Below are 14,445 nucleotides of genomic sequence, written 5' to 3' on the forward strand. Positions count from 1 at the left end.
ATTCGGCTAGGGTCACTACTGGTAGCACAAGGCGATACTTGGACAGGCAGTCCAACTCCTCCAGGATGGCACATCAATACGTGTCATTGCCAGAAGGTTTGCCGTGTCTTCCAGTCTCAAGAGCATGGAGGAGATTCCAGGAGACAGGCAGTTGCTCTAGGAGAGCTGGACAGAGCCGTAGAAGGTCCTTAACCCATCAGAAGGACCGATATCGGTTCTTTTTGTGCAAGGAGGAACAGGATGAGTACTGCCAGAGTCCTACAAAAATGACCTCCAGCAGGCCACTGGTGTGAATGTCTCTGACCAAACAATCAGAAACAGACTTCATGGGGGTGCTCTGAGGGCCCGACGTCCTCTAGTGTGCTCTGTGCTCACTAATGGAAAATGCCAATTGAGATCCAGTGTCCATCAAACACCAAATTTGGCAGGTCCGCCACTGATGTCCCATGCTTTTCACAGATAAGAGCAGGTTCACCCTGAGCATATGTGACAGACGTGAAAGGGTCTGGAGAAGCCGCGGAGAACTTTATGCTGCCTGTAACATCATTCAGCATGACCATTTTGGTGGTGGGTTAGTAGTGGTCTGGGGAGGCATATCCAGACCAGCTACACAATGGCACCTTGACTGCCATTCGGTATTGAGATGAAATACGGTGACCTATTGACCCTACGCTGGTGCAGTGGGTCCTGGGTTCCTCCTGGTGCACGACAATGCCTGGCCTCATGTGGCAAGAGCATGCAGCCAGTTCCTGGGGGATGAGGAAATTGATACCATTGAATGGCCCTTATGCTTACCTGACCTAAATCCAAAAGAACACCTTTGGGACATTGTTTCGGTCCATCTGGTGCCGCCAGGTTGCAACTCAGTCTGTTCAGGAGCTCAGTGATGCTCTGGTTCAGATCTGCGAGCTTTGCACATCTAGGAGGGAAATTTTTGCCCATTCTTCTTTGTAAAATAGCTCCTGCTGGATGGTGAACTATCACCCCAGTCTTAAGTCTTTTACAGACTAACAGGTTTTCTTCTAAGATTGCACGGTATTTGGCTCCATCCATCTTGCCATCAGCGCTTCTGTCCCTTCTGAAGATAAAGCATCCCTGAAACATGATGCTGCCGCCACCATGTCTCATGGTGAGAATGGTGTGTTCAGGGTGATGTACAGTGTTAGTTTTCCACATGGCTTCTTGCAAGCTGCAAATTGGACTTATGGCTTCAAGGGGTATTAATACTTTTTCAAGGCACTGTGTGTATATATTATTTAGTGCAAAGTATTTAATACAGTGTATTGAAGTGGTTAAGGGAAACCTTATGGACAGTATTAAAAAATAGAAACATAAAATGGCATTGGGTCCCCCCAAAATCCATACCAGGCCCTTATTTGAGCAAGCAGCCTGGCAGGCCAGGAAAAGGAGGGGACGAGTGAGCGCCAATCTCCTTCTGAAACATACAAGGCTGCTTGCCCTCAACATGGGGGGAGGGTGCTTTTGGGTGCCCCCCAAAGCACCTTTTTCCCATGTTGATGGGGACCACCCTAGATGGTGGTTGTCAGGTTTATTTGAATCTGGAAGCCCCCTTGTGAATGGGTATTGGGTACACTGTACCCCTCCCTACCCATTCTCCAAAAAAAATCTAAAAGTAAGTCAACACTTTTTTTTTTTTTTTTTTTTTTTTTTTTCTTTTAAATCATCCAAAATCTATCCCTAGGGAGTAGTAGTTTCAGCACCTCCTACAGGACAGGTTAATGGTTTCTACTCAAACCTGTTCACACTACCAAAACCCAACAGGGTATTTGACCTCTCCTGAACCTAAAATCTCTAAACAAATACTTTTTAAATTCTGAATTTTTAATGGAATTCACAAAGTCAGTGCCTTTATGAGACAAGGGGCATATCTGGCATCTGTAGACATCTAAGATGTCTATCTTCATATTCCATTTATCCTCCAACTCTTTCTGCACATTTCAGTAGAAGACCGTCCATTTACGTTTTGTTGCATTGTCCTTTTGGCCTGTCCTCTGCTCCCAGAGTATTCACAAAGGCACTTGTCCTTCTCCAAACTCAGGGTATCCAAGGCACAGGCTTTTTAGACAACCTGCATCTGAAGGTCTCTTCTCCCTTCCAGCAGCCTGCAAACATCCAGAAGACAATTTTGGATGCTCCAGGCTTTCATTGGGGTCATCAACTTCCAAAAATATGCTCTTTGCCGAGACTATCTAGACCTGAATATATGTGTAGGAGTTGGGGTGAATGTGGAGTCACCTACATGCCCAGAAAGGCACCATCCCTTGGAAATATGTTACAAAAGAAAGGGGAGATTTTGGAACAAGGTGGGACTTTAGATGTGCCTTTTGGGGGAGTATGACGCCACGCGTAGGGACAGGAAGTACCAGACGTCACACACTCTGAAGGGAGAGATATGAGCTCGCTGCTCTTTTTGTTTGGATATTTCTGACATTTTAAATGTGAGTTTTATATTAAATACTTTTTGAAGCGGAGCTGTACTATGTGCCTTCTTCTCACTTTGCCCATCTATACCTGCTGAGCATTTAGTGCCAGTATCCGTGGAGGTCAAAGAGAGAGGATCAGCATACAATCAAGATCACAGATTGGGTCACACGAACTCGCCGTTCGTAGGAGATAGGCCCACTGCTCACGGCCTCCATCCCTCATCCTGCTGGATCTTTGAGTATACCTTGAGTGGTATCCAGGCTATCCGTGCTATGGCCTTGAGGTGAGCATTCTATACCACTAGAGGTGTGCGCACCGAAGCTTGCTCTTCTCTGAAATATTGGATTTCCTGGTTTCTCATCACTTGTTATTCACAGCTATCGAGGACTGCACCTTTAAATATATGCTTTTTGGATGCAAGACTTTTATTTGCACTTTGATTTCACTGGATGTTTACCCTTTATTATGTGTTGGGACCACTTACCTTTGGTCTTTAGTACCAATCCTGGACATTTTATTTTGATAATTGTGTTTACTTACTTCCATGTTTATTATATTTCCTTATAAGGATTTTGCTGCACAGTGTTAACCTTTTCAAGATCACCCACCTTCACAGTTCAGATTGCACACTGCTTGTAGAGTCCACCCCGCCCAAATGGTGGGACTTATTGATCACTGTTTTGTTTTGCTTTTTTGTTTTGCTTTTTTGTTTTGCTTTTTTGTTTTTGCTTTTTTGTTTTTGCTTTTTTGTTTTGCTTTTTTGTTTTTGCTTTTTTGTTTTTGCTTTTTTGTTTTTGCTTTTTTGTTTTGCTTTTTTGTTTTGCTTTTTTGTTTTTGCTTTTTTGTTTTTGCTTTTTTGTTTTTGCTTTTTTGTTTTGCTTTTTTGTTTTGCTTTTTTGTTTTGCTTTTTTGTTTTGCTTTTTTGTTTTGCTTTTTTGTTTTGCTTTTTTGTTTTGCTTTTTTGTTTTGCTTTTTTGTTTTGCTTTTTTGTTTTGCTTTTTTGTTTTGCTTTTTTGTTTTGCTTTTTTGTTTTGCTTTTTTGTTTTGCTTTTTTGTTTTGCTTTTTTGTTTTGCTTTTTTGTTTTGCTTTTTTGTTTTGCTTTTTTTGTTTTGCTTTTTTTGTTTTGCTTTTTTTGTTTTGCTTTTTTGTTTTGCTTTTTTGTTTTGCTTTTTTGTTTTGCTTTTTTGTTTTGCTTTTTTGTTTTGCTTTTTTGTTTTGCTTTTTTGTTTTGCTTTTTTGTTTTGCTTTTTTGTTTATTGCTTTTTTGTTTTGCTTTTTTGTTTTGCTTTTTTGTTTTGCTTTTTTGTTTATTGCTTTTTTGTTTATTGCTTTTTTGTTTATTGCTTTTTTGTTTATTGCTTTTTTGTTTATTGCTTTTTTGTTTATTGCTTTTTTGTTTATTGCTTTTTTGTTTATTGCTTTTTTGTTTATTGCTTTTTTGTTTATTGCTTTTTTGTTTCTCCCCCTATCCCTCCATACCCACACAGCGCAGTTATTATCACTTTATTTCATTTGCTTTCACTTTTGGCTAGGACCATTTCCAGATAACTGCAGCAGTGCACCCTAGGTTTAGAACATTGATAGCGCGAGAGCCCTGCCATTACATTATACTTCCTTTCTCTACCTCTCTAGCCTGTCATTCCTACTCTGCTAAAAGCAAAAAAAAATAAAAAACACTTCCAGAAAGATTCACGATCGTAACTGGAAATCCTTCTTTACCTGGTTGGAACACAGACACTTCAATACCAGAGAACACTCTGGGGTTGATTTTACTAAAACTGGACAGTGCAAAATCTGGTGCAGCTCTACACAGAAACCAATCGGCTTGCAGTTTTTTTTTTTTTTCTTTCAAAGCTTAATTCAACCATCTGAACTTAGAAGCTGATTGGCTACCATGCAGAGCTGCACCAATCTTGCACTCTCCAGTTTTAGTAAATCGGTGCCTCGTATTCTGGTCTTCCTACAATCACGACTTGACCAGAACTTGGCTCAAATCTGTCAGGTCACCCGTGACCAGTGCACCCCGTTGGGGTCAGGGATGCACCACAGGGAAGTGAACCCTATAGCCGACTACTGCTAGCAGAGAGGAAGCGTAACCCAAGATCACCCAGGGCTCGGAGTCTAAGACCCAGTTTTGTATTCATCAGAGCCTCTGATGGTGAGGATGGCTTTGGTCGCAACTGCATCAAGGTCGCGACCCCCGAGATTCCCTAGGTCACACTCCGCAGGGAGAGAGGGGAAGCGGCCAGCAGGACAAACAGTGGTGATGGGTAGGCCTAGGTCAGGGCAACAGGCAGACAAGGATAACCGTGGGACAGGCAAATGGTCAGGGGCACAGGCAAACAGCAGAAGTCAGGAACAAGCCAAAAACGGTACACGGAAAGATGATCTTGGCAAACTACACTGTTGAACAGCACTGCAGACCTGTAGAGCAACGGTTAATATAGACTTCCTGGGATGGCCTGGGTGGGGCCATACAGGAAGAGGAAGTGATGAAAAGGGAACCGGGTCAGGCCTCTAATGAGCAGATGGAAACACAGGTAAGCTGCCAGGCTATTACATATCCATGACAAAATCACTCTGAAAAGACAGGTTTTGGCCTTGTCCATTTCGTTCCAAAAACCTCTGACCTCGCTCTTCCATGTCCAGCCCTTTATCCAAGGTGTATATTTGATTATGTCTCTCTTGCAGCATTCTTTGTTTCCATAGGACCTTGATCTGGTTCTCTCAGGCCTGCAGCAACCACACTTTTAACCTATCTGGGAAATCCCCTTACATGGATCTTTCCTGCAACATCAGACACGTCTCTGAGTTATACCTGGCTCGTAAAAAGCCATTTCTCATCTTCATCATTCCATCCTGCTTCTCAATCTCTAACTTTAATTGTATGGCTGTTGAACACCAAGTCATAAAAGACAGAGAGGTCTTTGTGTCTGTCATCCCTACTATGCTAACTGCAAGAAAAAACACCTTTTATAACTTCGCTGTTATAAAATTTATCAGATGATATAAGTCCATAAACGACGCACCCAGGATGAATCAGTGAGGGTACATAACCCACCTGTGACATGATCATGCAAATTTGAGTTTATCCCTACTTGTGTGTTCACAAAATCATGTCATAAAACTATGTATATAGCTCTCAAATATTCCAGGCATCAGATTTGTTATTCTCAAAGTTAGTTCTCATGATGATATGAACTTGACATTATAAGATACGATTGGCTCTTAACAAAAGAACTCTGCACTGGTGACTAGGGACAAAGCTAAGGAAAATGTATTAAATACCTTCCTCAGCTCTGTGTATACAGTACATGAAGCCAGCATGGGGCCTGGATGGGAGGTATGAGTCACCTTTGTTAGCCCTGAGTGCTTTCACACAGGAGCGGTGTGCTGACAGGACGCTTAAAAAAGTCCTTTGAGGAGCGGTTTATACACCGCTCCTAAAGCGCCCCCTGCCCACTGAATTTAATGGGCAGTGCCGCTGCTTTAAACACTTTTTTCGGGCGTTAGCAGGGGTTAAAAATGCCTTGCTAGCGGCCGAAAAGCGCTGCTAAAATGATAGTAAAGCGCTACTACAAATAGCGGTGCTTTACCGCCAACGCCCCAGTGTGAAAGTAGCCTTAGGGTGGGGGTCTCTTTAAGGGGATGAGAAGGAGCAGGATGAAGTATTGAGTTTCTCACCTATGTACGGTGAGGGGTTCCAGGGGTGTTTTGTTAAAAGGGGATAACTGACTTGAAGTTTCCCTGCAGTCCTTATTAGGGGTGCAACGGATCGTCACCGATCCGTGATCCGAACGGGTCACCCCGTTCGGATCGGCACACCACGCGATCCGCGGAGCGCTCCGGAGCCTCGGCCGTAGGAAAGTCCCCGGCTTAGGCCTAACCCCGGAGCGGCGGCCATCTTGCTCCACCCCCGTGTGCTTGTCAGAGCACAGCGTGACACGCCTCAGCGTCGGTGAGCTCTGCACCTGCAGGTAGAAGCTACACCTTCACCTGGGGAGCATGTCTATACACCAGGGTGGAGGGGGGGTGACAGGGGGGTGGATAGTGATTAGGTGGGTGTAACAAGATTTGTCTTTTTATTTTTTTTGCTGATCCGAGGATCGATCCGATCCGAGGATCGATCCGATCTGTGATTTTTTTGATCCGTTGCACCCCTAGTCCTTATAAGGGACATGGAATTTGGAGACTCACGATTTTTTTGGTGGGAAAGAGCCTCCAACCTTGATTAATGAGTACTGTGGTCCTGAAGGAGTTAACCTGCCTGTGGGAGAGGACTGATCAGGGGCAGTCAGCAATGTTGGCGAGATGTAGTGTGATGAGAGCACATGGTTGTGAGAGGGCTTCAGGCTGTTGATTGGATACGATCCTGCTAGGCTCTTGTGACCTTTCTGGACCCCATAATGGAGATGTGATTAGCATAGCCCCAAAAGAATCACTGGCTTACAATTAAGACAAAAGAAAGGTGAAAAAAGCACCTAGAAGGTGGCTTACACCCACATGTCCTTAAAGAAGAAGCATGCGCGCGGGAGCCGCCAGTCACGGCACAGACTCCTTTATGAACGACACAATTGCTGTTGCTAAAATGCGCCTGCGCCGTTGTCACATCAGCACCTGTCAATTCTGTAAACATTTCCTAAACCGTGGAAGTTTAGGAGATATTTCGAGCACCTACAGGTAAGCCTTAATCTAGGCTTAGCCGTAGGTAAAAGTGGTTGTAACGGGTTTACAACCACTTGGAGTTGAGCTTTATTATTTTCAAATCTGTCTTGATACCACTTGCTTGGCACAAAGCACATATTTCAAAAGAGATCAAAGTCTTTACCAAGTAACCACAGACTTCTATAGTTGGGAAGATTCTTGAGAGTTTGATAAAAGACCACATATAATATTGTTTTCGTGCAAAAACTCTTCTAAATCAAGTCCGCCTGCATTCACAAAAAAACAAGCTGACAAACAAATCTGCTTTCTTTCTTTTTTTCTTTTTTTGAGGAAGTAAGCAAAAACTTAGAAAAACATGTTGTTAAACTGTTAAAAATAGTATGTTAAGTTGTTAAAAAATATGTTAAGCTGGTAAAAATAGTATATTCAGACTTTGCAAAAGTGTTTCTAATGCCCCGTACACACAATCGCAAATTGCGACAGCAAAAGTCCGATGTGAGCTTTTGAACGGAAATTCCGACCGTGTTTATGGCTCCTTCGGACTTTTTCTGTCGGAATTTCTACCAACAAAAGATTGAGAGCTGGTTCTCAAATTTTCGGACTGAAAAAATTCCTGTAGCAATTCCGACGCGCAAAATTTCGACACATGCTCGGAAACAATTCGACGCATGCTCAGAAGCATTGAACTTAAAGACGGCCCTGCATTTAGCAGTGGTATTACTACAAATATTACTGCCAAGAGGCCATTATAACTGAAGTGGATAGCTTCAGATAGTTGCTCAACAAATTGAAAAGTTTTGGGGTCCTCTTTTGTGTTAAAGAATGTGATCCATTAAGACAGTTTCAGAAATTAAAGGCACTACCAACCGAAGACAGAGTCATTCCAGATAATTCAAACTAGGGTTTAAATAGAAAGTCCAACTGGCTGTCAGTCCCTATGTAGCGCTACCCCCTCATGAGCCGCTGATTGTTTTGGGATCGGCATATTAAGTTACCTCTATGTGTTGTCTAGGGGTGAAGGAAGTGAGTAGAGCAATAAGCGAATGTCCAATCTGCAGATACGGTTTTCTGAATGCTTTATTTCTTGGCCCAACATCAACTTGAGGTAGACAGAAAAGGTTGATGAAGTAAAGGAACTTTGCGGTATCAGGCTTTGGATAGTAGGAAAGCAATCCTGCTTTCTGCAGTAACACAGTTCGTCGCCACTCTAGCCAGAGTGGGTGAAGTGCCCCCGGACAGACCTCTGCCACAGGCCTGGCAGCCGGAGTGCCACTTTAAGGTTGCTGGGAAGAACAGGCCTGGCTCTGATCTGATTGAGATGCCAGTTGAGGCCTCTACCACAGGCTCAATGCTGACAGGGTGAACAGCAGAGCAAATCTTCCCAATAAGTCACGTTAGGGTCACCGTCTGACAGTTTCAGCATACCTGTCAGTAACCGGTCACCAGATCCCCGATGGTTCGTTCAAGCCCTTTTGGATAACCTGCCTCCGGGTTTTCCTCAAGCCGATCCCCCACCGAACGGCATACAGCCTGGGATCTCCTCAGTAGAAGGGGGACCCAGTAAGTCACTGGGGCCCCTTGGCAGCATCAACTGCTCCAGACCAGGAGGGCCCAGAGTCTGGAACTTCGTGTTGCGATCCCAGGCCAGGTCATAGTGGTGGGGCCCGCGATGTGCGCACACCCTAAAGGTGGGTGCCGCACCTGGAACCAGGAACCCGCAAAGAACCCCGAACAACGGCCTCCGCCACAGAAATACCCCCTTCCAGCATGCACAGCAAGGCCCAACTCCTCTCATTGGCTGCTGGGAAGAAGCGGCTCCGCCTGGATCCCCTCTGGCGCCATCTGCCGTCCAGAGATGAGACCATATCTCTGGACACACAGACTGACCCACAGGACAATCCAGAATTTGGCGACAGCCAAATTTAACAAAATCAAGGATGAGAGCAACTTATCTCTCTCATGCTCCCACTAACTTTAGCGTAGTGCCCTTACTGAAAGTAAAGGGGGCGCTACACCTAAAATTAAAGGCATCATCAACCAGTAAGGTAAAGAACTCGACAGTTCACAAAAGATAGGGACCATTTTATCAAGAAACTCCCTATTAAAGAGAAAATGCATTACAAAAATCGTCAGGAGGAAGCATTGATAGCATTGTATGTTCCCAGTCCCATAGACACATAGCAGAGCATACTGCATCAATAAGGTTGCAAATAACAATATACTTATCAGTTGTTAGGAGCCTGGTCAAACACAGTCTCTGCAGGAGTAGGTTCTGAATCAAAACAATATAAACCGGATATCTCAATTGCAAGTCACGTGGTGACGTGAGGTGGTGAATTGCACGCAGTACTTTTTATTCAGCACACACCGCAACACAGTGGTGTGAACCAGGCAGATAAGGAGACGAGGCATTTTGCCTTGTCTTGCGCCCCCATGACATCACTCAGCGCAAGCAGCTGTCTTTCTGTGATTGTCTCTCGACGGTAACAGGCTGGTTCTGTGGGCGGCGTTTTTGTCTTTTTTGAGTGCAGGTTGGCATTTATTGCGAATGACGCTGGATTTACAGCACACCCCCCATGTTGAGGGCATGTGGCCTGGTATGGTCCGGGGGGGGACACTCGCTCTTCCCCCCACCTTATTCCTTGCCTGCCGGGCTTCATGCGTGGATAACGGTTTGGTATGGATTTTGGGGAATGGGGGCCTACGTCATTTTTAATTTTGCTGTGTTCTTTTTGGTAGGGGTCTAATATGGATTTTGGGGGACCCCACAATTTCTTTTTTTAATTTTGGTGTGGGGCTCCCTTCAATATCCAGACTCAATGGGCCTGATATGGAGTGAGGACCTCCACGCCGTATTTAAATTTTTAATGCCGACACTTGTTTTGTTTAAATTCAGCAAGGAATCACACTGATAGCAGATGAGTCATGGTTGTAAAGGACGCGGTGGCCCCCCGCTCCCAACCAGCTATTCGCAATGAATCCAAATGAAAAAACTCAGTCGTTAATTTTGTTATAGCTTTTTTTCGGATTTGTTGACATTTGTTACTATCTCCATTCAGAAATTCAGGTGCATACGAATCTCTGAAAATACAATTTTCATCCGAAAACAAATCGTAACGAAACAAAACTCACATGTCTACACAACAGTCTGGAAAGCACCACAAGCGGAGCCCAGTGCCTGAAGATCATATTTCAGGCTAGTCCTGCAATCTTCAGTCCAACAGGGTCAAGGCTGTTGATGAGGATAAGCCAGTCCAGGTCTTCATGCGTGGGGCCACATATTTGTGTACCTGTGTTTATGCTGGGAGCATGCTGCACAGCACAGCTTAGAGACCAGGCTCTCATCAACAGCCCTGGGTCCTGTACTAACGATCAGGAACCAGACCTCTGATTGGCTATCACAGTGATCAGGCACTGATCAGCCCACCCCTGTGTTTTTTTTAATAAAGAAAAAGATAAACTTTATAGAGAAAACTCCTTGCTAGAGGAGAAAAAAGTAAACAAATAAGTGTGTGTAAAAAAAGAAAAATAGCTAGATCAGGGTTTGATCTAGGTCAGGATCAGTGTTATGGTTAGGGTCAAGGTCAGGGTCAGTGTATTTTAGGTAGGATAAAAAAAAAAGGCAAAATGCGCACTATTGTTTATGGGCCCTAATACGGGTACAAACAACAAATAACATACACATACAGTGTATATGGTGTCACTACAATTGTCAGAAGCAGGAGAATTTAGATTGGATTGTTCTTTGGCAGTAAGTTATGTTTATGGGCCCTAATACGGGTACAAACAACAAATAACATACACATACAGTGTATATGGTGTCACTACAATTGTCAGAAGCAGGAGAATTTAGATTGGATTGTTCTTTGGCAGTAAGTTATGGTAATAGCCAGGGCCGCCATCAGGAATGTTGGGGCCCCTTACACAGCTTCAGGCATGGGCCCCCTGGAGCAGAGAACCGGGGGGGGGGGGTGCTGCCGTCTGAAATTGAGAAGCAGGGGGGGATTTACAAAAAAAAAAGAAATAAAGAAAAATATAGATAGATATAAAAAATATATATATTTATATATATATATATATAAAATGTATTTATTTTTAATTAAAAAAGGGGGGGTTGCCATCCGGGGGCCCTGGGGACCTCTGGGCCTTTTAATAAAAAATGAAAAAATATAAACAAAAATAAACATTTATAAAAAAAATGGGGGGGTTGCCACATGGGGCCCTGGGGACCTCTGAGCCCTTTAATAAATATATATATATTAATATATATATATATATATATATATATATATATATATATATATATATATATATATATATATATATATATATATATATATATATATATATATATATATATATATTAATATATATATATATATTAATATATATATATATATATATATATATATATATATATATATATATATATATAAAAATGTAATAATTTTTTTATATAAAAAAGGGGGGGTTGCCATCCGGGGGCCCTGGGGACCTCTGGGCCCTTTAATAATAATAATAAAATATAAATGTGTGTATATATATATATATATATATATATATATATAAATATATATATATAAATATATATAAATATATATATATAAATATAAATAAAAAATATATAAAACATTTTTTTTATAATAATAAAAATATATATATATATATATATATATATATATATATATATATATATATATATATATATATATATATAAAATATATATATATAACATTTTTTTTTTATATAAAAAGGGGGGGTTGCCATCCGGGCCCCTGGGGACCTCTGGACCCCTTACAGGTGTACTGCCTGTACCCCCCTGATGGCGGCCCTGGTAATAGCATAAAATATACAACTAAATTATTATTTTTTTACTATGTTATGCCAGTTTTCCTTTGATAAAAAAAATAGGTAATATTCATTACAATTTACCGACAAATGAGAGCCCAATATGTCCTGAAAAAAACAGGAGTAAAATTCACCTGGATACAATAAGTAATTGATAGCAATGATATGTACAGTTTTATGAACAAATGTGTATGACGGTGGGAAGTATGTTCAGATGAGGAGTGTGGAGGGCATGACAGCAAAGAGTATGTTCAGGGGAGGAGTGTGGAACGTATTGCGACAGGTAGTGTGTGCTGGCAGAGGAGTTCAATAGTGTTAAAGGCCCATATTCTCTCTAAAAATCCGCTTACACTCCGCTGTCCCAACTTACAGGAGCAAGTGTTGTATTCCCCAAACACTTGCTCCGTAAGTTGGGACGGCGGAGTGTAAATGCCCCGGCGTAGCCTGGCGGATCTCCAAGGGGGCGGCTTGTATTCAAATTAAGCGCACCCCCGATTCTAATGAACTGCGCATGCGCCGGGCTTCAAAAAGCCCAGTGCGCATGCTCCAGTTCTCGGCGGAAAACGTCAATGACGCCGACGTGTGCGTCATTGACGTAAAGTCGTATTCAAGAACGACTTACGGAAACGACGTGCCCGACGAAAAAACACGACACGGACCCGACGCCATCCGTAACATGGCCTACGTGGGACTTGCGGAAACTTACTCCTCATATAGCAGGAGTAAGTTTCCACTTACGCAAACGACGTTAGCGACGATTACGCGACGCAAACTCGTTCGGGAATCGGCGTAGAAGGATCATTTGCATACGCAAATGAGTCCTTCACGTAACTGCCATCTAGCGGCGGCCGGCGTCATTACATTTAAGATCCGCCAGTGTAAGTGACTTACAGATGGCGGATCTTAAGTGTATCTATGCGAAAGTGATTCTAAGAATCAGTCGCATAGATACACGGGCCAAAAAAGGGAGTTACGATGGAGTATCCTGAGATACTCCATCGTAACTTCTATGAGAATATGGCCCAAAGTACATAGTGAGAATGAGCCCTAAGTCAATGCTCTATCGCTGCAGCAGCCACTGGGTAATGGCATGCATAGAGGCTGCAACTGATTTTAGTTGCAGACATACAGCACCAGTGCCTTCCACCCTCATTTGCACACTTGCCCCCCTTCTGTACCTTACTGCCACCTTAATGCCGCGTACACACCATCACTTTATGTGATGAAAAAAAACAACGTTTTTAAAAACGTCACTTTAAATGACCGTGTGTGGGGGAAAACGTTGTTTTATGTCTTGTGAAAAACGACAAAAAAAAATTGAAGCATGCTTCAATTTTATGTCTCGTTTTTTACTTCACAGAAATTGACCGTGTGTAGCAAAAAACGACGTTTAAAACGACGTTTTTACACCCGCGCATGCCCAGAAGCTAGTTATGAAGCGAGCTTCAATGGAAAAAAGTGGTGAGAACGTAACCTCGCTTTGCTAGAACATTGTAAGAAAAACGATGGTGTGTAGGCAACTTCGTCTTTGAAAATTGAAGTTTCAAAAATGTCGTTTTTTACTTCACAGAAAATGTCGTTTTTTTTCATCACATAAAGTGATGGTCCAAAAGTCCATCAAGTCCAACCTATGTGCGTGATTTAATGTCAGTATTAAATCATATATCCCTGTATGTTGCGGTCGTTCAGGTGCTTATCTAATATTTTTTTTTTAATTATCGATGCTCCCCACTGAGACCACTGCCTGTGGAAGGGAATTCCACATCCTAACCGCTCTTACAGTAAAGAACCCTCTACGCAGTTTAGGGTTAAACCGCTTTTCTTCTAATTTTAGTGAATGGCCTCATCTTATTAAATCCCCTTATGCGGAAAAGCTTTATCTCTATTGTGGGGTCACCAGTTCCGTATTTGTACATTGAAATCATATCCCCTTCTCAAGCGTCTCTTCAGTGCTCGTAACCTTTCATCATAACTAATATCCTCCAGACCCTTTATTTGTTTTGTTGCCCTTCTCTGGACTCTTTCTAGTTCCACCACATCCTTCCTGAGGACTGGTGCCCAGAACTGGACAGCATACTCCAGGTGCGACTGGACCAGAGTCTTGTAGAGCGGAAGAATTATCGTTTTATCTCTGGAGTTGATCCCCTTTTGAATGCATGCCAATATTCTGTTTGCTCTGCTTGGTTTACCTTAACAGCTTGCCTACCTGACATCTTAACACCTTTCCACCCTCTTGGTATCCCACAGCTTACCTCCCTATACACATCCTGGAATGAACTACTGCAGGTTACTTCCCCCCTGGCGGTATCTCCAAGACTGGGCAGTGAGCAACCAGCCCGCACATGTTTCAACTGCAGCATTAGAGATGCTCCTCCTCTGCCTTTAAACTCTTTCTGCAGGCAGCAATAGAGATACTAAGAGAGCGCTGGAGAATGCTGGGGAGATTGGGGGGGCAGCAAGGGTTTTGTGGAGCAGCTTGTGATAC

Source organism: Rana temporaria, chromosome 8 (assembly GCF_905171775.1).
Source record: "Rana temporaria chromosome 8, aRanTem1.1, whole genome shotgun sequence".
Classification (NCBI taxonomy): domain Eukaryota; kingdom Metazoa; phylum Chordata; class Amphibia; order Anura; family Ranidae; genus Rana; species Rana temporaria.